Source organism: Octopus bimaculoides, chromosome 13, assembly GCF_046866305.1.
Source record: "Octopus bimaculoides isolate indiv1 chromosome 13, ASM4686630v1, whole genome shotgun sequence".
In the NCBI taxonomy this organism is placed as follows: Eukaryota; Metazoa; Mollusca; class Cephalopoda; order Octopoda; family Octopodidae; genus Octopus; species Octopus bimaculoides.
In genome coordinates, this window is record NC_142940.1 from 34236397 (window position 1) to 34261396 (window position 25000).

At 35.9% G+C, this 25000-nt stretch overlaps 1 long non-coding RNA gene across 1 annotated transcript in view; it reads right to left on the bottom strand.

Moving 5' to 3' along the window:
* LOC106872058 (uncharacterized) overlaps positions 1-25000 on the bottom strand; it is a 204951-nt gene that overhangs the window by 46050 nt on the left and 133901 nt on the right. The window contains exon 2 of the long non-coding RNA XR_001409732.3: positions 15791-15916. This is a non-coding gene — a long non-coding RNA (uncharacterized LOC106872058). The remainder of the gene's footprint in view (positions 1-15790; positions 15917-25000) is intronic.

Consider the following 25000-nt stretch of genomic DNA (forward strand, 5'->3'; position numbering starts at 1 on the left):
AGCGTGTGTCTGTGTTTGATGCATGTATGTGTATGAGCGTTTGTGTGTGTTTGTGTGTGTTTGTATTTGTGTCCGTATGTATATATCATGGTTGTGCCTCTATGTGTATCTGTAAGAATAGTTATCTTGTGCGCTGTTTTTTTTTAGCCCTAGGTCAGTCGTCATCGTACAGGCAGATATATAAGTTCAAAGGCGTTTCAGATGTTATTAACCAGACTTTTTCCTATGTAGGAGATGGAACCCGTGTCTACAAAATTTCATATGGTCTTTAATAATACGAAGCGGTGTTATTTAAGGGAAATTTAGCTGCTGTTTGCGAAAGGTCGAGTTACTACTTCGAGACTCCTTCGTTCGCTTGGTTTTGCATATGGGAACATGTGCGTTTGCGTGCGCATATGTATGTGTATATATGCGTGTATGTGTGTGTGTGTGTGAATAAGTGTGTGTATGTATATCTATCTATCTATCTATCTATCTATCTATCTATCTATCTATCTACCTGTCTACCTGTCTGTCTGTCTGTCTGTCTGTCTCTCTGTCTGTCTGTCTGCCTGTCTGCCTGTCTGTCTGTCTGCCTGTCTGTCTGTCTGTCTATCAGTCTATGTTGCATGCAGTGTTGTACCTTTTATTTATTGCGTGTATTGCATATATATATATATATATATATATATATATATATATATATATATATATATATGCACGTGTCTGTATGCGCCAGTATGTGCGTGCGTATGTATGCATGTATATATGTATGTATGTATGTATGTATGTATGTATGCATGTATGTATGAATGTATGTATGTATGCATGTATGTATGTGTATATGTATGCATGTATGTATGTTTGTGTATGTTTGTATGTGTGTGTGTGTATGTGTGTGAATGTCTGTGACGTGTGTAATCTATCTATTTTTTGTTTACTCTACGACCCCTTAATCCGAAGAAATTTAAGTAAATTGTAAACAAAGTTTCCACTAAGTTAACCCTGAGAAATACTGACTGATTTTCCACTCCAAGAACCCCTCAACAAACACAAACCCTTTTCTTAAAAAAAAACAGAAACAAAAAAAAAAAAAAAACAGAGTCAACAACAGAATTCTTTATTCAGTCGATTAATCTGCGGAAAGTAGCTCCAACTTCTCCCTCAGATCTCTCCCCAATCATTTAAAATATAGAAAGAACATAGAAAATAATATAGTTTAACTGTAATGGTCACGGATAGAACGTCATAGATTTTATGTGAAAACTGACCAGATGTTAAACAAAGAAAAGGTAGATGATAATTGCTTTTAAAACTTTGGAAACCGAAAATATTCTTTTCTACTCTAGGCACAAAAGGTCCAAAATTTTTGAGGAGGGTGCCACTCGATTAGATCGACTCCAGTACGCAACTGGTACCTAATTTATCGACCCCGAAAGGAAGAAAGGCAAATGTGAACTCAGAACGTAAAGACAAACGAAATACCGCTAAGCTTTGCATTCGGCGTGCTAACGTTTCTGCTTGCTCACCGCCTTGGAAACCGAAAATATTGTAGCTCATTCAATCAATCAGCTAATCAAAACTTTTACCGGTCAGTCATTCAATTAATCAACCACCTGATCATCGAGCAGCTTAGTCTCAGCCTGTCAACCAGCCAGCCAATCACATTCACTCACTGATTCACTCACTCACTCACTCACTCAATAAATCAATCAAACATTCAGAAAGCTAATCAATCATTTCATCATTTAATCATTCATTTAATTAACTATCTAATCAATGAACATGTCAGTCAGTGAATAAATCAACCACCCAGTCAACCTTTCAAGAATTAAGACATTCAATCAATCAATCCGTCAATCATTCCATCGATCTATCAACCTGTCTTTAAGTTAATCATTCAATCAGTCAATCATTTGAATCAGCAATCGGTTAATCTTCCATCATGTTGGCAATACAATCAATCACTCAGTCGGACAACCAATCAGTCAAATCTAACAATCTGTTGGTCAGCCAAACAGTTACTCAATCGTTGACCCACTCAATCAATAGTCATTCATTCAATCAATCAGTCTGTTAGTCAGGCAATCAATATGCATGATCTGATACCAATGTTATATAAAACTACTAAACGGAAAAAGGCCCAAATTGGTGAGATTAATTCTATGAATTTCTCAAGCGTGGATGAGTAATTTATCATGATGAGGAGCGAAATAAATAAGTCTCTTCGTTGTTGCTCAACTTGCTAAAGAATAACAACGAAAATGTTCTGTTTACAATGAAATCTATTAAAAAAAAAGAAGGATATATTTGTTTATGTAATCATAGATATACGAAAAGATGTGATAGTCACAGCTAGAATGCCGTAATTATAACATTAACGACAACAATGGAAATCCGCACCTTGTCATATGACCATCTCCTTACATTTTCAGTTGCAAGTATGGCATATCTTAGACTACAGTATAATTATGCGATCTAATATTTTTAAAGAAGTTCTTAGAGTATGTTTTCAGAGAAATTTAGCAGCTTTTTTTTTTTCAGCATATCGAGTGATCACCTGGAGGTTTAGGTATAAAACGTACAACAATGTGTTGATGGTTACAATAAACAGTGGGAATAATGTATTATAGACGAGTGCTTCGTTGCTTTGCCCAACTGAAATCCTATTATAGGAATATGTACGTAAGTGCGTGAGTGCGTAAGTGTGTGTGTGTGTGTGTGTGTGTGTGTGTGTGTCTGTGCGCGCGCGCATTGCATCAAAAGCACGACAGCGTTCTAGTTTTATTTTCTTTTAAAATTTTCCATATTTTCGTGTGATTTCTTTGTGATTTGCTTCGAAATTAAGCCACCTAAATCCTTCATTAACGTTTCTCGGGCTCAGTTTTTGGATGAAGTGGTGTTGGTGTGTATGATTGCCGCTTAAGAGAATCAGGGCGAATGTAATTGATGCTATTATTATCACCGAAATTTGGAATCCTCAGAGTTTACGTAATATCGGAACGGTTAAGAATTGCTTTAATCTTGTTTATTAATAGTGTATGTCATACGCGTGTATATTTGCTGTTCAGTGAATATTGCCACATTCTTAAAGTTATATTTTTGGAAGAATTCGGTATACTATAGCTGTAACTTGTTTACCAATATCTTCCCCATTTAGTGCTGTCTTATAGTGTGAGATTTCCTCAAGCTTTAAGTGTATAGGAACCGCTGTAAAAACCGTCCTAGTGTAGAGTTTTTAAGTCGGGAATCAGGAAATTTTAAACTTCCTACTAAACTGTAAAGAACTGTTTCGAAAATACATTTCATCTGTTATCTTTTACTTGCACCAGTCAATTGACTAAAGCCATGCTAGAGTACTGCCTTGTAAAATTAGAACTGCAATAAATGGTAAAACTACAACATAGTCGTACTTTTATTGTATGTTTGACAAAAAAGCTGGACCTCGGGTGTGTAAGTGTATGAGTGTGTATGTGTGTTGTGTGTGTGTGTGTGTGTGTGTGTGTGTGCGTGTGTGTAATCGCGCAAGCAGGAGTAGGGGTAGTGTTTATATTTATGTATACCTATCTTACTATCAACATACATAAATACACATAGACACACACACATATATCTTTTTACATGTTTCAGTCATTAGACTCCGACCATGCTGGGGAAAATGAAAAGTCAGTTGGCAGCGATTGGATTCGAACCCGAACCTACACCTCCGAATATATATATATATATATATATATATATATAACAAGCCTGCACTAAATCACACAAATTGCACTTACAGCAATAAAACTGCACTCATGCGTGAGTTTTCTCGTATATTTTCATTAATTATATTTTCTACATTTTAACGTCAGCCATTTTCTCTCAACTGTATCTTTCCTACTGCAAATCTATTTAGACCTATTCATATATATTAGTATAATTTGTGGTGTATACGTTAACGAGATCGTTTGCAATTGACATCTTTATTTATTCAAGTAGCTGGACACATTGATTTACAACCAATACTTAACGCGTTAAACTGTCTGATGTCTCTCTCTTCCCGGGTAACCCTCAACAGGAAACCATGGACTCTGTATCTTGAGTCGTGCCTTATTCTACGTGCAGGCAGTTAACTGTTGCATTAATAATAGGAACAAACATTTGTAATATTAATCCTACTTACTTGAGCCTTAAATGTATTTCGTGGTAAACTATGTCTTATTAGCTTCAGGTGGCAATTTCTTTGTGTCAGCTAATACAATTGTGTCCATAGAGTGCAGTGCAGTGTCAGGTTTAGATTTAACAATAGAATAAACTTCGGGGAAGAGTGAAGTAAAGGGGAATTATTTTTAATCAACTCAGAACGATGAAATATAAAATTGTTCTCGGTAGGACTTGAACTCAAAACGTAACTAAATACTGTTTGCTTCTCTATCCCCTCGCGTCTCTTTCAATGCATAAATAAATAAATATACACATACATACACACAGACCTATATAATACACACATACATACAACATACATGCATAATACACACATACATACATAGATATGTGTTTACATGTGTGTGTATGTGTATGTACATGTGTGTGAGTATATACATATATATATATATGTACATGTGAATATATTCCTATACATGCACACACACACACACACACACACTCCCCCCCCCACAGGTCTTTTTGGGAATAGTGACTGCCGAAGCTGAAGTGAATCTTTATGTGAACATGGAGAGCCACTATTCCAAAATAAATTATTTCATGTTCTCTCAAAAGTTTATAAAACCATTAGGACGTCAATGATATATATTGCTGGTGTTATATTAAACTGCTGAATGTCCAAATTTGACCAAATGCGGTTTTTTTTTTCAATATATATTTTTTCTTGCGATAGCCGGTTCTTTTGGTGAAACTGTCGTATCTCGAGCTGCTTCAGATGCCAAGATACTAAAAATTGTCAAAGTTTTGCTATGGAACGGTGAAACTATCATTTCGTTTTCTGAAAAAGTAACGTTTTGGTCTTACGACACTTTTGCATAATAGCAACGATACATGTGTGTAGTTGCGTATGTGTGTGTGTGTGTGTGTGTGTGTGTGTGTGTGTGTGTGTATTCATAAAATCTTCAGTAAAAATTCTTCCAGTCTTTTATCCAGCGTCACGTAAATATCTTGTTAAGATTATTTTTTTCAGATTTTCTTTAGAAATCATATCCAGCGCTGATTTTGTTACAACGTTTCGTATCCAAGTACGCATAATATAAACAACAACGAGTGCCGGTGTAGTATGTGATCTACATACATGTTTCTGGTATAGCTTGTGATCTACATTAATTCAAATGGTATAGTTTGTGATCTACAGCAACTCTTTTTTTTATCTACATTTAAAATTCATCTATTTACTCGACTTCCGGTTGGTTTGGTATATGAACCAAAATAATTTTTATGATTTAAACACTATTAGTCCTGAGCCCATTGAAAGAAGTCGTGATGAGAGCAAAAGAAACACCTCTGGTGGAAGAAAGATATAAATATTTGGGTATGCGGAAAACTATCGAAGTGAAGCCGAAGAAATAGAAGAATGAAGTTATAAAATATGTCAAGGAGGATGAAGAAGTTTCTAGAAGCAAAATTAAATAGAATCATTAAAGTCATTGACACCGGAAAAATAATAATATTTTTATATTCTGCAGTTTTTTAGTAGACGAAATGTTAACGGAATGGAATTAACAGATGCTTTGTTTACAATGCATGATGAATTGCATCCACGAAACAACCTCGATAGACTTTATATATATGAAAGAAAGAAAGAGACAAAAAACAACCAAATGTAATAGACACAGTATACTGGTTGGCAATTATAAGTACAAAGAAGTATGTCAATAAAATGAAAGAAAGTATACATCTGCAACTAAACAGATGAAAGTTTAAGAACACAGAGAGACAGGAAAGGATTAGAAAGAAAATAGAAAACACAGGATGGAAATGTGTAATGAAAAGAAAGAAATGTTAGATGGGGAGTTTCTTAGGTAAATAGACATAGAATTAGGGGATATGTAGTTTTGGGTGGAAGATGAAAGACTAATAAGAGAAACAGAAATCTTGATTATGGTTGTGCAACAACAGATGATTACAACAAAACTCGTTAAACTAAAAGTACCGGCCTGCATCAAAAGAACAAAAAAATCGTGGTGTCAGTAATGGGACCAGGAAGAACTATCAAAGACGTGGTGTCTGTATCAGGGAAGATAAGTAAGGAACATAAAAGACAAGACGGCAGATGTAGAGGGTGTAAATATTTATCGGTAACATCACGCAAACAGCTGTTCAATAGAATGTAAAACACTGAATTTGTCGACTCAAAAAGGAATTTGTTGAAAACTGACATACATTATTTTGTACGAATTCTTCAAAAAGTAGTTAAATGATGATTTCTCAATAAATTGCTGAGTATTGACTTGAGTGTTGACTTTTCTCTAAATCTCAAGAGATGACTCAGATGACAAGATTCAAAGCGAAACTTTACTGCAACAATTACACTGCTTTCATTGCAAACATATTTGACGATTGATTTTGGGAAAGAAAGTAAAGAAATTTTGTTCAGCACTTAAAGAAATTTATTTTGAAGGTTCATTTCGAAGAATGCGCTCACCTCCATATGTCAACATCAAAACAAATATATTGTAGAGAATTTTATCCTGCTCGCGTCTGAGTATACTGTATTCGTATAGAAAATTTCTCTGAAAACCTTCGAAAGTTTTGGGAGGTTCTTAAGCAATGCTTTAAATTTCCACTTTAAATAGAATTCTACCCCGCTCGAATCCGCATCTTCGTATCAAACGCCTTCTGTAAATTAAGTGCTATGAAAATGTATTTCGCATAAAAAAGTACAGACTTTTGATGAACAGACTCAATTAGAATTTAATTTCTCAATTGAAGCCTGCATATGTTTTTATCATTTAAGCGACGACTATCTATTTCCATTGAACAGTTAGTTTTTTTTTCTCTTTATCTTTGTTTTCTTTTCTCTTCTTTATCTTTTTATGACTCTCTATTCTTTCCTTCTTTTCGAACTCCAACGTATAAATCTATTTGTGTCTGCTATCTTTGGTTTCATAATTTTACGTCCCCACCTCCATCACACTTCCACACACACACATACTACGCACAAACAGGGAATAGATGTCGCTCTGAGATATTTCTCTTAGCTTACTTTGTTTCAGCTATGCAAACTACCTTAGACCATAATTAAAAAAAAAATTATTGTAAATACCAAAATCATGTCTCTAGTTCATTTCAAGGTAGGTCGGTAACTGGGCTGATGACGCCTATAGAGATAGAAACATTGTACTCATGTTTCAATAAAAAATAAAAACAACACACGGTATTTTCCTTTAAGACATGTGAATGCATTTGAATTTCTGATTCTTTATATTATCTCTTCTCATTGAGAGTTGCTTGCCATTGCCCCTTGGCGTTTGTATACTTTCTCTTCAAACGAAGATAATTCAAGAATTTATCTTGAACAGTATTTAGTATGCATTTATTTATTCTCTCTCTCTCTCTCTCTAAGAATGTGTGTCTATGAATGAGTGTTTGTGTATATAAATATATATACACATATACATATATATATATATATATATATATATATATATATATATGTATACACACATACACACATGTATATATATTGTGTGTGCTCGTGGAGATAGTCATGGTAGTAATTAAGTGGTATTGATGGTTTTAGAGGAGGTTAGTCACGATGGTTGTGGTGACATTGTTGGCTATAGTGGGTTGTGATGGTGGTGGTTGGGATGTGGGCAGTGGTGATGATGTTGCTATTGTCATTGTTATTTGGGTATTTGTGTCCATCCTATTTCCTTCCCCTTTGTTGAGTGTCTTCATCCGATACATCAGAAACATATGCAAACACATCACGCTGATATTGTTGTTGTTGATGCTGTTGTTGTTGATGTTGTTGTTGTTGTTGTTGTTGTTGTTGTTGTTGTTCTTCTTCTTCTTCTTCTTCTTCTTCTTCTTCTTCTTCTTCTTCTCCAGCTCCATCACATGATTTTCAAACATACCCCCATTTTCTTTTGTTGTTTCTATCTCATTTTAACACCATTTGCTGCTTTCTTTTAGCCAAACAATGATTAAAGTGGGAAAAGATCTATCGATTTCTATTTATTTACTTATTTATTTCATTTCCTTACATTTCTCTGCTTTATTATTATTATTATTATTATTATTATTATTATTATTATTATTATTATTATTATTATCATTATTATTATTGTTGTTGTTGTTGTTGTTGTTCTTCATTTATTTTTTTGTTTTTCCTTGTCTTAAAACATTTAGCTTAGTATATACAATCACAGAGAGAGATTGAGATGAGAACGTTGCCCAGTGATAGCCAATTGTGATAAAAAGTACTAAAGTAAGTAAATAGACGAAATACGTGATTTGACAGTGGACGTTAAAAGGAGGGGGTGGGAAGTGAAGCGAGAAAAATCAAAAGAGAAAATTACAAGAAACGAATTCAGAATAGAAGAGCCAGAGGAAACGTATTTTATTTTAATGATACATACATACGCACATACATAATACATACGTACATACATACATACATACATACATACATACATACATAAATAAATACATACATACGTACATATGTACATATATAGATACACACACATACATGTAAATATATATATATATATATATATATATATATATATATATGAATATATCTTTCGTTTATCTTTTTGTCTTTTTCTTGTTTCACTCATTACACTGCGGCCATACTGGGGCACCGCTATGAACTGAAAGTATCGACCTCACTACTTATTTTAGTTTTAAAGATTGTTAGTTATTTCATCGGACCCTATTCAAAGCGCTATGTCACGAGGACGTAAGCACACCAACACCGGTTGTCAAGCAATAGTGTGGAACAAACAAATACAGACACACAGACACACACGCGCATACACAAAGAATAATTTGATAGTCACTTTGATGTGTTGATTTAAGCTCTTATAAGACATACGTACATACATAAATACATACATGCTTACATATATACATGTATACACACACATATCTATGCATATACATATATATATATTCTTATTTCTAGCAATACTGATGCTGACTAGCACACTCCGTCTCTTTGCCTTTCCGTTGTAAATTCCGAATTCCAGGGGGACAGTGTATCCCCACTGATATCCGTGCTGGGAATGATCGACTCGAGTAATATACTACAGAAAACTAAGTTAGAGTATGATCTGGGAAGAGGTAAGGGAAAACTGAACCACTTGCTATTCATGGACGACCTGAAGCTATTCATAAAACTGAAGCAGAACTGGATAGCCTAGTCTAGTCAGTGCGGATTTTCTCCAATGATATTATGATGGAGTTTGGACTCTCAAAATGTGCTACGATGATGATGAAACGAGAAAAGCTTGTCAGGACAGAAGGCATATGGTTGCCGAGTGGTGAAATGATCAAGACAATTCAACATCAATCTAGCTATAAATACCAGGAAATACTTCAGGCAGATGGAATCAAACACAACGACATGAAGGAAAAGACAAAAAGAGAGTACCTGCGGCAATGAGAAAAATATTGGCTTCAAAGATGAATGTCAGAAACATCAATTTCATATAGCCACAACAGAAGTTGTTGGAAAAGATAGGTGAGATTGACTGATGAAAGGAACCCTAAAAAAAGAGACTGAGAGCACTATACTGGCAGTACAAGATCAAACTTTGGCCACGAACTGGAGGGTCAACCTTTGGAATGAGCAAGTGTCTTCGCTGTGCGGCATCTGCAACAGAGTAGGCGAAACTATTGCTCGTATCACGAACGAATGCTACAAACCACTACAAGTTGTGGCGACACGACCAGGGAGCGGAAGTGCTACATTGGAAACTGTGCGAAAAATGTGGGCTAGAGAGAGGCAATACGTGGTATGAGGACAAACCGCAGAGAGTGGCGGAGTCGGAGACTAGCAAAATCCTTTGGGATTTCCCAATCCAAACAGATCAGGTGCTAGAGCATAACAGACCGGATCTAGTGGTGGTAGACAAGGTGCACCACATATGCTATATAGTTGATGTTGCAAGCCCTTTTGATCTACGAATAGTCAAGAAGGAAGGCGATAAGATAGATAGATACGACCCTCCTAAGCTCGAAATAGCCCGGCTATGGAAAATGAAGAAGGTGCTAATTATTGTTGGGTCCTTGGGAACAGTATCAAAAAGCATCAAGGGGAATATAAAAGAAATTGGAATAGTGCGCCCAGTAGAACTGTTACAAAAGGTTTGCCTCCTTGGCACGGTCAGAATAATCAGGAAAGTATCAGATAGCTGAAAAGAGCGGATAGCATGATACCGTAGGCTGCAGGTAGTAAACCCGCTACGCATGCAAGACTGCAGGAGCTACAACAAAACCTGTGATAAAGAGAAAATAATAATAATAATAATAATAATAATAATAATAATAATAATAATAATAATAATAATAATAATAATAATAATAATAATAATTAGAACTTCACCGTTGAAACAGACAGAAAGATAGATGCGAAAGAGCCAGACGTTATATTACAGAATTTCTGACAAAAATTATGACACGTCATCGATATGACTATCCCAATCGACATGAATGTATCTATCAAGACCTACCAAAAACTGGGTAAGTATAAAGATCATGAAATAGAAATTGGCAAAAATGTGGAACCTCAAGACTAAAACAATACCTGCTGTCATAGCTAACCTAGGAATGATAGCAAATGGAGCTAATTGCTACCTAGCACAGATACCAGGAAATCCCCCCCACCCCAAAAATGGAAGAAATTCAAAAAATACTGTTCATGGGAACTGCCCATATCCTACGTAAAATATTGTCTATGTAATCCTCAAAATATTTTTAATCTGTAAACAGTATCACAATACTTTTTAATGTACATAGCAGCAAACACCTTTTACTGTCATCTTAACATCAGACTATCATCTTTTGATCAAATTACTTTTAAAACAAACTTCTAATTTACTTATGTTTTGACAGACATTCTCTAGAACAATACTTAGTGTAAAACCAAATATACGCCACACTAGTCATAACAGTAACTTGAACTTCTAATTTGTCTCCTGGGGTCTCTGGGTGAGACTTGGAGTCAACTTGTACAAATGCAAAGCAAAAGCCAAGCATATAATAATAATAATAATAATAATAATAATAATAATAATAATAATAATAATAATAATAATAATAATAATAGGTTAGCTTGGGAGGTTGAGCAGTTGTGGTCGATGAAAAAAAAAGTGGTTGTAGTACCAATAATTGTCGGAGCCCTGGGAACAGTGAGTAAAAATCTTGAGAAGTACATGGAACAAATAAGGGCTGCAGTAAGGGTGGAGCACTTGCAGAAAACAACACTGCTTGGAACCGCTCGAATACTTCGGATGATGCTCAAAAAATAGGGGGTCTTACCTTAGTTCACTGGTAGGGGACAGCTGGCACCGGAGTACATCTCCAGTGACAGAAGTTGTGCAAAGACAATAAATAATAATAATAATAATGATAATAATAATAATAATAATAATAATAATAATAATAATAATAATAATAATAATAATAATAATAATAATAATAATAATAATAATAATAAGAAGAAGAAGAAGAAGAAGAAGAAGAAGAAGAAGAATTGCTGCCTTAGATATTATGACTGAAAAATGGCATGGAAAACCTCTCAATGGCAAACACCCAAAGAGAGCGAATAATGCAGATATTAACAAAGCCCTTACCCACCAATGGTTAATGACCTCTGGCTTGAAATCAGAAACAGAGGGGTTTATCATAGCAGCCCAAGATCAATGCCTACCTACAAAGAACTACCAGGCCAACATATTAAAGAACGGCAGCTCCCCATTATGTCGCATATGCCAACAACAAAATGTGACCATCGATCATGTTGTCTCCATGTGCAGTCTGCTTGCACCTACAGAGTATCTCAACAGGCATGATAGAGCTGCACAATATATTCACTGGGTAATATGAAAAAACCTGGACTTGCCCCATGATAAAAACTGGTGGGAACACAAACCACCCCCAGTACTTGAAAATGATCACATTGCACTCCTCTGGAACTTCACCATTCAAACTGACAGAAAGATAGACGCAAATAGGCCAGACATCATACTGAAAGACTTCAGACAAAAATCATGCTTCCTCATTGATATGACTGTCCCAATTGATATAAACGTATCTGTCAAGACCTTCCAAAAACTGAGCAAATATAAAGATCTTGAAATAGAAATTAGCAAAATGTGGAATCTGAAGACGAAAACAATACCTATTGTCATAGGTGCCCTGGGAATGACAGCGAAACGGGCTGATTACTACCTAGCTCAGATACCAGGAAACCCCAAAATGGCTGAAGTTCAAAAGATAGTGCTCATGGGAACTGCCCATATCCTACGTAAAATACTGTCTATGTGATCTCAAATTTTAAAGCAAACACATAATTTTCTTATGGTTTCTTAAACATTCACTTGAACAAAACTGTACAAATCCAAATATATGGTACCCTAGGCATAACACCTACATGAACTTCTAACTTGTTGTCTCTTGAGGTCTCTGGGTGAGACTTGGATCCAACTTGTACAAATGCAAAACAAAAGTCAAACATAAAATAATAATAATAATAATAATAATAATAATAATAATAATAATAATAATAATAATAATAATAATAATAATTATATATATATATATATATATATATATATATATATATATATATATATATATATATATATATATATATATATATATATATATATAAGTTGGACGGCAAGTTGGGAGAAGCCTGTCAGAAGGACTGTATCTGTAATTCAAATGTCTCGACTTGTCAAACTAATTCGGCCTGGAAATTACGCGAGGTGTTCTGATGGTTACGGAATATTCAACCGGCTATGAGTTGATTTAATGACTAGGTATTTCAATTTAGAAAATAACTTCATATGCGTCGAGGAAAACGACAGAGGATCCATTATATGTATACGCGCGCGCGCCCTCTCTCTCACACACACACAGACACACACACTCACACACACATGTGCATGTATATATGTATGCATACATATATGTGTATATTTGTATGTGTATGATCCGTACACACACTCACACGCACACACACAAATCGATTATTATTGAAAATGTTCAGAAAAGACAATCTGATATTTGTTGGAGATAATGTCAATAAAATGTCCGTCTAAATACACTACTTCATGGTTTTGAGATAATTTTCTATTCTTTTGTCCTCTTATGTGTGTGTGTGTGTGTGTGAGAGAGAGAGAGAGAGCGTGCGCGCGTGTGTGTGTGAGAGAGAGTGCGTGTGTGTGTGGGTGTGTGTGTGGGTGTGTGTGCGTGTGTGTGTGTGTGTGTGTATCTTTTGTTATCACAGTCTGTTGAATATGTTTATTGTGCCGCGCTAGTTAGAATAACAAACCAATCACTCTGAGATTAACAAGCGGTTTATCGATCAATCGGTGCTCTGTAGTTCCTCGTTCAGTTCTTTGTGAACAGATTGAAGTTATTGTTTGCTGATGAACTAAAGAAGACGACTTTGAACATTTTTGGCAGGACCTGGCACTTAATTAATATCTATGGAGTATTTATTTGTTTTATTTATTAATTAGTATGGGTCTAAGGCAGCGAGCTGAGAGAATCGTTAGCTCTGAGTTCAAGTTCTGTCGAGGTCGACTTTGTCTTTCATCCCTTCGGGGACGATAAATTAAGTACAAGTGAAACACTGGGGTTAATGTAATCGACTAGTTCCATCCTCTCAAATCTCAGGCCTTGTGCCTTTAGTAAAAAGGATTAATTAGTATGGTTCATTTATTTGTTGTATAAATTTTAAAATCTGGATTCCACTTCGGTCTTTTATCAGATGTCAAAGAGCAATGGACGAAGGAGATTTTGTATACCCCGGTCCCGATTATGTAAACCTAGCAACATTTAGTCAATTGGTTCATTGACATTACAAAGTCCGTTAGTTATGCTTTGTTATAAATCAAAAGAAATACACTGTACCAGTCTAAATATCTCACTACCAGATTGAATATATCAAAACGTAAGAATGAACCAAAATATTCTTGAGGAATTTAGCCTCTTTCCTCTAGGTTAATTCAGTCTACTGCTCTTCTATCAAATTTATTATCTTATATCAGAATTATCAATATTTTAAGAACAGTTTTTATTTCACTTGTAGTTGAAAATATAATTACTAAGATGGTTGTAGCCCTGTTTCACTTGTAATGTTTTAATATATCCGTCACGGACGTCGAACACTGATGATAACTGATGGATAGAATAAAATAGCGTTTTTTTTGTTTTTTTTAACGCAGGAATAATTTGTCTTCAAAAATATGTGAAATCAGACTAGTGTAAATTGTCAAATTATATAATATATGGAAGTGATAAATGGTGGCTCTGTTAGCATGAAAAAGGGCTAATTAATTGTGAAGATAGATATCAATAACATTTTCGTATCGATATACTATAAATATGTCGAAATACAACATGCACCAACCTATACCTAGATCAAGATTTGAACACACTACAGCAAAATATGTCACATACATTATTATTAATTAAAATATTCACCAGTTATACTTTAGCCTTTGCTGCTCTTAGATGTAAATTTATGGTTAGATGAAGACAGTCAGTACTTTAACCACTGGTACAGTTCAATGCTTGTAACAAGAAGCGATCAACTTTTTTAGACACAGGTTTTGTAACATTATTATTCAGACATGCATAAACTAGAAAAAAGGCCTATTAACTTATTAACTATATATGTCGCAATTAATTCTTATCTAATTACCGTATTTGCTGGCGTATAAGACCCACTGTCGCATAAAATGCACACCTATTTTACAATTATATTTTGTGTAAAAAAATTAATACGTTTCATCCTATTCTTACTAAAATATATTTTAAAGTGATTTTGTAGAGGGAAATGTATAGTCCTAAGTATGTAAATATAATATTGTGAGAGTTTACTGGAATAAAGTATCAAGCGTTAAATTCATCATAAGTAAACCACGTTTCTAGAAGGTAACAGATATGAAATAGTGTTACACACATTATAAGGTATGGGCTATGTATGCTGTGGAAGGTGGTATAATGAGATGATGTGATCTCTCCACTTTACTGCCGGCGTACCATAAGCAAATTTTCCTGAGTTTGTGCTAAAAGTCTGTAATAGTTAGGCATGTTTTCAATATTATTAATAACCATTAGCGGACCAAGCTGAGTACCTAGCCTTGGACACTCGGTCTCCCATCCATAATCCTGCCGCATTAGATGCAGTGTTATTCTTTTGATACATTAAAAAATTAATATACCTGTCTACAGAAACGAAGTATGACATATCTAAAGATGTCTCAATGTGTAACAGAAAACACAATAAACTATGTGTCCCTTAACTTTACCAGATGCTGGAGTATAAAGATAAATGATTAAATGCTACCTTATTTGAGAGTACTTAATAAAACTGACTAGAGTTTTTGTGAGTGTTATTTTAAAAACAAGAGTGTTACCTGTAATATCACAGGTGTCTATGGAAGTGTAATAATTTTTTTCTAAAGTTGTTGGTGGCGTAATGGCACAATAAAGTTACAGCTGTTTTCACCACATCAATCGTATTTTCCGATTTACAATTCTTCCTAGAATTATTTAGATAATTCGATATAGATAAATTAATCAGAACTACTACATTAGAGATAATACCGCAATAAGCAATAGAGTTCTTACTTACTTGAGACGTGAGTTCAAATGGAAATTAAAAGGCAAGCTGCTGCTATTGCTAAAGAAAGAAATGCGGTCTGTTTCCATAACTCTTGATGCATCAGTGCTAAAGTAATTAATACCGACGTAATGATTCCTGCAATAAAAAGTAATTGATAGTGAGTAACTGGAAAATATTACATCTGAGAGATTTAAGTAGAAATATGTGGGTGTTTTCGTGTGTGCGTGTGTTGTGAGGGTAATTTTTTCAATGAAACCTAAACACTGGTTCAATTTGCAGGTTCGGTTCGTCAGGGATGCCTCCTCTCGTCGCTTATGTACATATTGACTCTCGAGCCACTACTGCGGAGGCTGGCGACACTGAGGGGCATCACGCGAGAATTGGGATGCGGGACGAGCGTGTCCGCATACGCGGACGACGTCACCGTCATAGTGTCTAGCCAAGAGCACATCAAGCTGGTCGGCGAGACACTGAAAGACTACGAAGCGGTAACAGGAGCGAAAATCAACCGGTAAAAGTGAGTGGGCTTGCGGCTCGGCACCTGTAGAAGCCAGCCCATGCCGTCCAGCAGCGCCTTCGACGTGGGACGCTGGACCGACGGTCCGGTCGAGTTGCTCGGAGTCTGGTTTGATCCGGACCTCCAAACGGAGAAGAACTGGGACGAGATAACGAGTAGAGTGGCTACTCTTGCCCGGCAATTGGCTGAGAGGAAACTGTCCTTAAAAGGTCGGGTGGAGGTGGCGAATACGTACATCGCGTCCGTCATCTACTACCGCCTGACCGTCGTGCCTTGTCCCGACCCTACCATCACCAAAGTGGAACGAATTCTCTTCCGCTTCTTGTGGAAAGGAACCGTGGTTGATGATGCGCAGATGCGCGCTGAGACTGCGACATCTCCGGCTCTACGTAGACGACTGTGAACAGGTGTGGTCGCAGTTTGTGAGGCGCGCTTTCCCGCAACTCGTCTCCATGACTGAACTGCAGTCATGAATCAAAGAGAGGCCGAGGAAGGGCGAATGGCACCGCGAGGGTCGTGTTGTTCTTGAGCAACTATGCCGTCCCGGGTCGACCTTGAGCGACTGCAACTCAACCAAAGCATTCTATACGGGATTAGTGGAGGGGAGGTATGACGACGATCTCGGGGCGAACCTGGGTGTCGACGAGGAATACCTGACCCGCCTGTTCAAGACGACTTTCGGGCCGGGACCTATGGACAAGTTCCAGAGATCCCTGGCCTAGCAGTGCTATCGTGAAGCGATACCCGCTTCGGGTGGAGCTTCGGGGTAAGCGTCTGAAAGGTCTAGAGACAAACACTTTCCTCTCTGGTGAATTTCTCATCAACTTCTTCAAGTTTCACTTGAAGAGGAAGTTCTGTCTACTGAATGCTTCAAGAAAAGATGGGTGAATGTAGCAAGAATGAATGTAGCAATGACATAGCTACCTTGAGCACAACCCTATGAACCAGAAAAAAAAGGTATAAAGAGAGTTACTTATTGTAATGTGTTTTTCTGCATGACATTATTGGCTAAGGTTACCATGGTCTTTTCCGTAGGCTTTTCTTCCCACGGATAAACCTAATCTCTTTCCCCCTTTACACTTTACATCATGACATTTCTATGATACACGATCCGTATTGATCGTTTTTTTTTTACGATCCCTTTTGATCTAAAATCTACCCCCCCTTGTTTCCTTCCTTCCCTCTCCTCCCCAAAAAGAACAGCTCTACTTCATAACTTGTCCTCTCTGTGTTCAGCCCTGTGTGGCTAATAAAGAAACATCTATCTATCTATCTATCTCTTTCTTCTTTGTGTGTATGTTTTATATATATATATATATATATATATATATATATATATATTTCGTCCTAATTTTGGGACTGCCATGTTGGCTTGGCGGCAACTATTAATTTCCAGTACCGCTGCCGTAGTCTCCATCAGAGAGACTTAAAAATATTAATAACTCTATTTCTGAAAACCAGTGGATAGATTCCACTGAAATTAGATAAATAACCTTCGAACAGATAGTCAGCAGCGCCGCCTGGCTGGAGCTTGGCTGCTCTGCATTGACAAGGGGCAACACCCTGAAACTAGTCTGCAGATACCAAACCAGCAAGGGGAAACTGCTGACCTCCCCTGTTCGAAGGTTATAAAGGACACAGGTTTCGCGTGTCACATAGCTAGCTAGAGGCGATGGCTTCTTGGAGCTAATTCACGGCAGCTTTCGTCCTAATTTTGGGACTGCCATGTTGGCTTGGCGATAACTATTAATTTCCAGTACCGCTGCCGTAGTCTCCTTTAGAGAGACTTAGAAATATTAATAACTCTCTCTCTCTCTCTCTCTCTCTCTCTCTCTCTCTCTCTCTCTCTCTCTCTCTCTCTCTATATATATATATATATATATATATATATATATATATATATATATATATATATGTGTATATATATATATATATATATATATATATATATATATATATATATATGTGTATATATATATATATATATATATATATATATATATATATATATATATATATATGTGTGTGTATATATATATATATATATATATATATATATATATATATATATATATATATATATATATGTGTGTATATATATATATATATATATATATATATATATATATATATATATATATATATATATATATATATATGTATATATATGGTATATATATCTGTAATTATGTACTTTTTTTGAAAAAGAGAAAGAGGTGTATATTTTTATATGTAAAATGAGTCGATTACTTAAATCGGTTTCTGAAAATTTCTTTTGCTCACGAGACATGATAGCTGTCTTTAGAATGTGATAGGTTATTACCAGGGCCGGTGCAGTGAAGTTCGGGGTCTGTGGCTTCACCATTAATAATTCATATATATTAATAATTCATCATACCTTTCTCCGCTGTATCGTGCGCAGGGCCCTCTCTTGGTGCGGAGCCCAATTCGACTATTTGTGTCTAATTCGCTTAAAACCGGCTCTGGTTATTACAGACAGAATCTACATTAATTACGTTCGTCATGCTTAGTCATTCGTGACACCAAAAAGATATAAAAAATTAAGGTGTACTTTGTGTTGGATTTGATTTTAGAACTGTTAATAAACAATTAAAAAGAATTAACAAACAGCGTCGAAGTGTTATACTGTTTCGTCATACTATTGTCTCCAATCGTCTTCAAGGACTCGTCCCTGGGAAAATAAGATATTAAAGTTATGTCATAAACAAATATCGTGACTCCTTTCATCTTGTAACCGTAAATAAAAGTTTTTTTCTCATTGCGTTTTTCTTTCTGATCTGAATACATTTTTTCTTATTGTTTGTCTGCTATTGTTATGGTTGTTATGGTTGTTATTGCTTAGCATCAGGTCAGCTCTGATCAAGCAGAGCTGTGTATATAACCAATTCCAACCGTGACTGTCTTGTTTATTCTTTTTCTCAGAGACGACTAACTTGTTCAATATATAAATATACATACGTATACATGTATGTATGTATGTATGTATGTATGTATGTATGTATGTATGTATGTGCGTCTGTGTCTGTATATATGTGTAAGAGTTAAAAGTAATAGGATTTAAGTTTAGGGAAACAAGGCTACTGTTTCTAGCGGATTGGTCAACAACTTTGCGAGTTCTTCGTTGGTTCTTTCTTTTTTTTTAATATTTGTTGTTGCTTTTGCAAGTAGGAATTCGTGAATAAAATATGTATGTGCTGTGTATGTGTGAGTGCGCGTGTTTATATTTATGAGTGTGTGTGTGCGTATGTGTTTATGTAAATATTTCATTTGTATCCTTATGCAGTGAATATTTCACGCACATACGTACACTCATACTCACACACACATGCATACACAAACGCGCGTGGATGCATATATATGTACACATGCAAACGAATATATATAAGCATATATATATATGTATATATATATAAATTTATATATATGTGTATGTGTGTGTGTGTGTGTGTGTGTGTGTGTGTGTGTGTGTGTGTGTGTGTGTGTGTGTGTGTGTGTACATATACGCACACAAACAGACGTGGTGAATAAATTATTTTTTCTTGTAATAGTTGCAATATTAGTCATAGCATAAATATTTATACTGCAATTTCTATGAGAACTAATCTATGAACAATGTAACAACTTTAAATCTATTGATAGATGAAGATTATGTAATTTTTGCGGGGATTATGAGAAATTAAAATAATGTGAGATATTCATCTTGAGTAAAGACCCTGTTTCAAGTAAGTGCGAAAGGTGATGATTTTAAAAATTATAGAATTGCAAGTATGTGCTCTTTAAATGCCTGTGAATAAGTGAAGAAATAAATGAAACGAAAATAAAAATTGAAAAATGTAAAATAATCTTCGAAACATACTTGGTGTTTGAGATAAACTTACGAAGGGAGGCAACTGAAGTAAAATTTTAAGCAGTTGTTATTTATCATTTATTTATTTATTCATTTTTTTAGGAAAAGATTAACGGTTTAAGGAATTGCTTCTAGAGATTATTCAAATAACTACACAAATAATATTAGTCTTTTAGAAAATATAATAAAAAAAAAATACATGGTGTAGTTTTATATCTCCAACTTAAAAGATTTTAATTGCTTCTTATAGTTCTAAGAGATTAATCAATTAATGATATGCAATGAAACAAAAATATTCAACGAATCCTGTCTGGGGATCAACTAGTTCCTTATGATTATATTAGCATTACTAGATATGTTTCAAAGAGTGGCGAGAGAATATTTATCAGCGTGTTGTGGTCCTTGTTCTTGTTTCTGAACGATTCAATGCATGGTTACATGAAATGCATGGTTACAAGAGCGATATGATACATGATTCTAATACAGAATTCGTGTTATTAAGGAATGAAAATATTGGTTTTTAGATTTCAAAGGATGGGATATAGGAAATACTTTGACGAATTTTCAAATTAGCAAAGGCTTGCTTCTTATCTTAGTCTTTATAGTGTTAAAGTGAAAGGCTTATTGCTTTTCCAGGAACATTAAGAACCTAAGTTAAATTATAGTTGTTTTATCAGAAAATGGAAGCCTCATCGCAAGCTTCATTCCAACTGAGGTTCAACTGATACCTTTGTAAGTATATCTTATCTATGTTCAATGTCTTTCTGTCTATGGAAATAAGAAATAGGATTATGCTTCATTTGCTTAGTGACATGGTGGTCAAAATCACAATAGCCCATTTTCATGGTAGCAAAAATCTCTGTGCCTTATTTCCATAAAACCAGTGCCACGTGGTAGATAAGACATACTTACAGTTATGTAATGCTTATCTCCATGGTTCTTGTGAGGCAATTCCATTGAAAATCATTGCCAAGAAGACCGAAAACCATAGGGTCGTGTTGGTGTACGGGCAATTTAACTTTTGTTCTTGTTATGTCTCAAGCTACTGCTATCTAGCACCTTCGAATGATCTATACTTGACTGCTGCTCGTCAGCTACTCAACAGCTACTCTACAGCTCCTCCAACACGGCTAGACTACCTCTATTTATATGTCTTGAGCGATCCTACTTCTTCGCTTGGGGGCGTCGACACAACAGTTCTTTAATATCGCTTCTCGAAAATTCAACCTAAATACGGATTTCCTTTGGTGGTAGCTGATCCAAAATCGCCCAATATCCATGTCATATACTGCACTCGTATAGCGTCACGGAAACGAAAACCAGGGGAAACTGCTTACGGTTACTGTACCTGCTAAATATTGCAGCCAAATTACCCTCCAATTACACCTGCAACTATGCCAGCCACCATTTTCTTTGATTTGGTCGGTCATGTTACTCTCTTCCGGTACTTTTTTTTAAAAGTTACGTGCTTATTATATTGTCCTTAATCTGTCAAGCCGCTAAGTTACGGGATATAATTGCAAATAAGTGCACGCGCGAACGCATCCCGGCACTCACACACACACACACACACACACACACACATGTACATTTTTCGTCTACCAAATTCACTCACAAGGCCACGATCCGATGCTATACTAAAAAGCACTTGTCTCAGGTGTCACGCAATGGGGCCGAGCTCGAATCCAGGTGATTGCGATCCATACTTAGTATGTAAACATACATTCTTGTATGTATTTTATTGACTTTAGGGGTGGGATGAAATGAAACTCGGGTTTTTGAACTCGCAAGGGAAATTAACTGGAGAAAACTAAGACGGTCAGTGTCTCTGCTAAACCACAGCTCCTATAAATTCAAAGGCCCGTACTTTCTTATTCATTTGCGATGAAAGGTGACGTAATTTGTCCGTTGTACACCTCCGTGATTTCTATGAACTAAAATCATACAAACATGATAGTTTCCATCTATGAGAGATTAAAGATTATGCTACTCTCATGGAGTGGAATTTAAAAGAAAAATTAGTGTTTCATTACATGATATTATTTATGTCTTTTATATACTTATTTTATCCCTCGTCCCCTCCTTTTCCTACATTTTGTTTGTTTATTTTCTATTTTCAATAAATGCCTCATTTTATGTTGATGTGTAGAATTGTTTGGTGAAGCGGATTAACAAAATAAATATCTGCCATTCATATATTTCTATTAACCTCTTCCACTCTTTCTTCCTTTCTCTCTCTCTCTTTCTTTCTTTATTTCTTTCTTTCTTTCTTTCTTTCTTTCTTTCTTTCTTCTATTCCAACCCCGTCCTCTTGTACTATTTTATTTTTCCTTTTCTTCTTTCTTCCTTCCTTTTCATTCTATTCATTCTATTTTTTCCTTTCTTTCTTTCTTTCCTTCTTTCCTTCTTTCTTTCTTTCTTTCTTTCTTTCTTTCTCGATAAGTAAGTTGAAGGCTGTTAAGACGAGGCAAAACAAAATCCCACGATGAAGAAAGATGTTCTGTTTATAAATAGCATGGCGCACAACTGAATGCAAGGAGACAATGAGAAATGACTGACAATGGCCAGTGACAACAACTCTACTATACCTGCAAGCAAGACCACCACCACCACCACCACCACCAGCAACAACAACAACAACAACAACAACAACAGGGGCTACTACAAGGTAAAACATTAAAAACACATTAAAACCTATTATTGTACTGACATTATTATAAAATTAATACGGCGTCATAAACAACTGTACAACAACATCATTTCCTCCTCCTGTTCCTCCTCCTGTTCCTCCTCCTGTTCCTCCTCCTCCTCCTCCTCCTACTACTTCTACTACTACTACTACTGCTACTGCTGCTGCTGCTGCAGTCCTTACCAACTCTATCACCTCGCAATAGCAGCTAGGACAACAACGGATGAGTAATTACAAAACCAATTTTAATAAGATTAAAACTAACAAATGACGACTACTACTATTACTACTATTACTACTACTACTACTGCTGCTGTTACTACTACTTCTATCAATAATGATTATTCTGATAAAATTTGGGCACAAAGTCAATAATTTTAGGAGAAAGGTAGTTAGTTGATTGAATACACGACTCCAATACTTTAATGGTACTTCATTTTGCCGACCCCTGCGAGATGGAAAGTAAGGTTGATCTCAGCGAGATTTGAACTCAGAACGTAATGAACCAGGATAAATATCACATGCTAGTTTGTCCGATACTCTAACGATTCAGCAATGCACGAAAGCAGTTTCTAATTTACACTCAAGGCTAGCAATTTAAAGAGGAGAGGCTGAGTTGATTCTATCGACTTCAGTGCTTAACTGGCATTTTATCTTATCGATCTTGGAAAGGATAAGAGGTAAGGTTGATCTCCCATGATTTGAACGCGGAATGTAAGAAGCCGGAAAATAACAATAAATTCGAGAGCAGCTGCAACGAAATTGATAATAAAAGAATAAACAATAAGAGAAAAAAGTAAAACAAAAACTTCAAAAAGCAACATCTAAAGAATAAGTTAAAAAAAAAAACCCTTAGTATCGTTCGTTATCTTACGATAGCTCCCTATGACGTCATCAGATTGTGAATTGACGTAGGGTGATCACTATTTCTTTTGTTGTCCAACCCATTAAGACCCCTTTTCACTGAATGCTATAAAGGAGCTGAGAAAATAATAGCTCCGGGGAGGAAGGGGTCAGGTATAAATAGAGTTAGGGTGTGGCGGGAGGAGAGGGTTTTTTTTTAATAAAAGGGGTTTGGCGGGAAGAGATGAAATAGTGATAAACGCTTAAGTAGGTTGTTGACATGACGTATATGGACTTTACAGGTGAGATGATAGTGGAGGGATTTGTAATTGAGGACAGTGAATGTGTGTGTGTGTATGTGTTCATGTTTGTGTGTGTATGCATGCGAATTGTGTGTGTGTGTGTACGTTGGGTGGGTGAGTACCTGTTTGTGCGTGTGTGTTCGTGTGTGTACGTGCATGTGTACGTATGCCTGTGTGGGTGTTTAGGGCATAAGTGGTTATTCTTCTTGTATGTTATTTAGTTTATCATTCTTGATATTGTAGATGTATAGTCAAAGACGTTCCAAACATGATCATTCCATCTTTCTGTATGTAATGGTCATAGTTTCCTTTAAGTCTATTCAGCGTAGTTTGAAGGATTTGGTTAGCTTTAGCAGGTGGCGGGGCCACATGGACGCCCCCACGGTGCCTCACTTGCTTTTATCGAGGTCGTTTTTTAGACCCAGATCTTTTCTGACAGAACGCACGTTGTGACCATTTCATATGGGGTATTCTAAGAGAAATTTAGCTGTTGCGTCTAGCAGATCGAGTGACACTACAGTGGCCCCTTCGTTGTCATCCTGTAAATAGTAGGTGAAGGTGAGGACGTTGGTGTTGGTGGTGGTGGTTGTAGTAATGGCGTTGGTGGCAGTGGCTGTGTTACTGGTGACAGTGTTGCTGATGATGATAGTGCTGGTCTTGTTACTGGTGGGGGTGTTGGCAATGGTGATAGTGCCGATAGTGGTGGTGGTTGTATGGTGATTTTGATGATAATATTATTGTGGTAGTAGTAATTGTGTCGTGTTGGTGTTAGAGATGGTGTTGTTGTTATTGGTGGAAATGATGGTGACGGTAAGAGTGTGGGGATGGTGTTGGTCGTGATGATATTGAGTATGTGAAGGTTACAGATTGTTGACCTTGATATATTTTACGAGACATGGAGGTGTAAATGACAAAGATTCATGAGTTGTTGGAGCATCTACTAAAAAACCATGTCTTTTCTGCTGTTCTGGGTGGAAAATAATTTGTTTCTTTTCGCAGG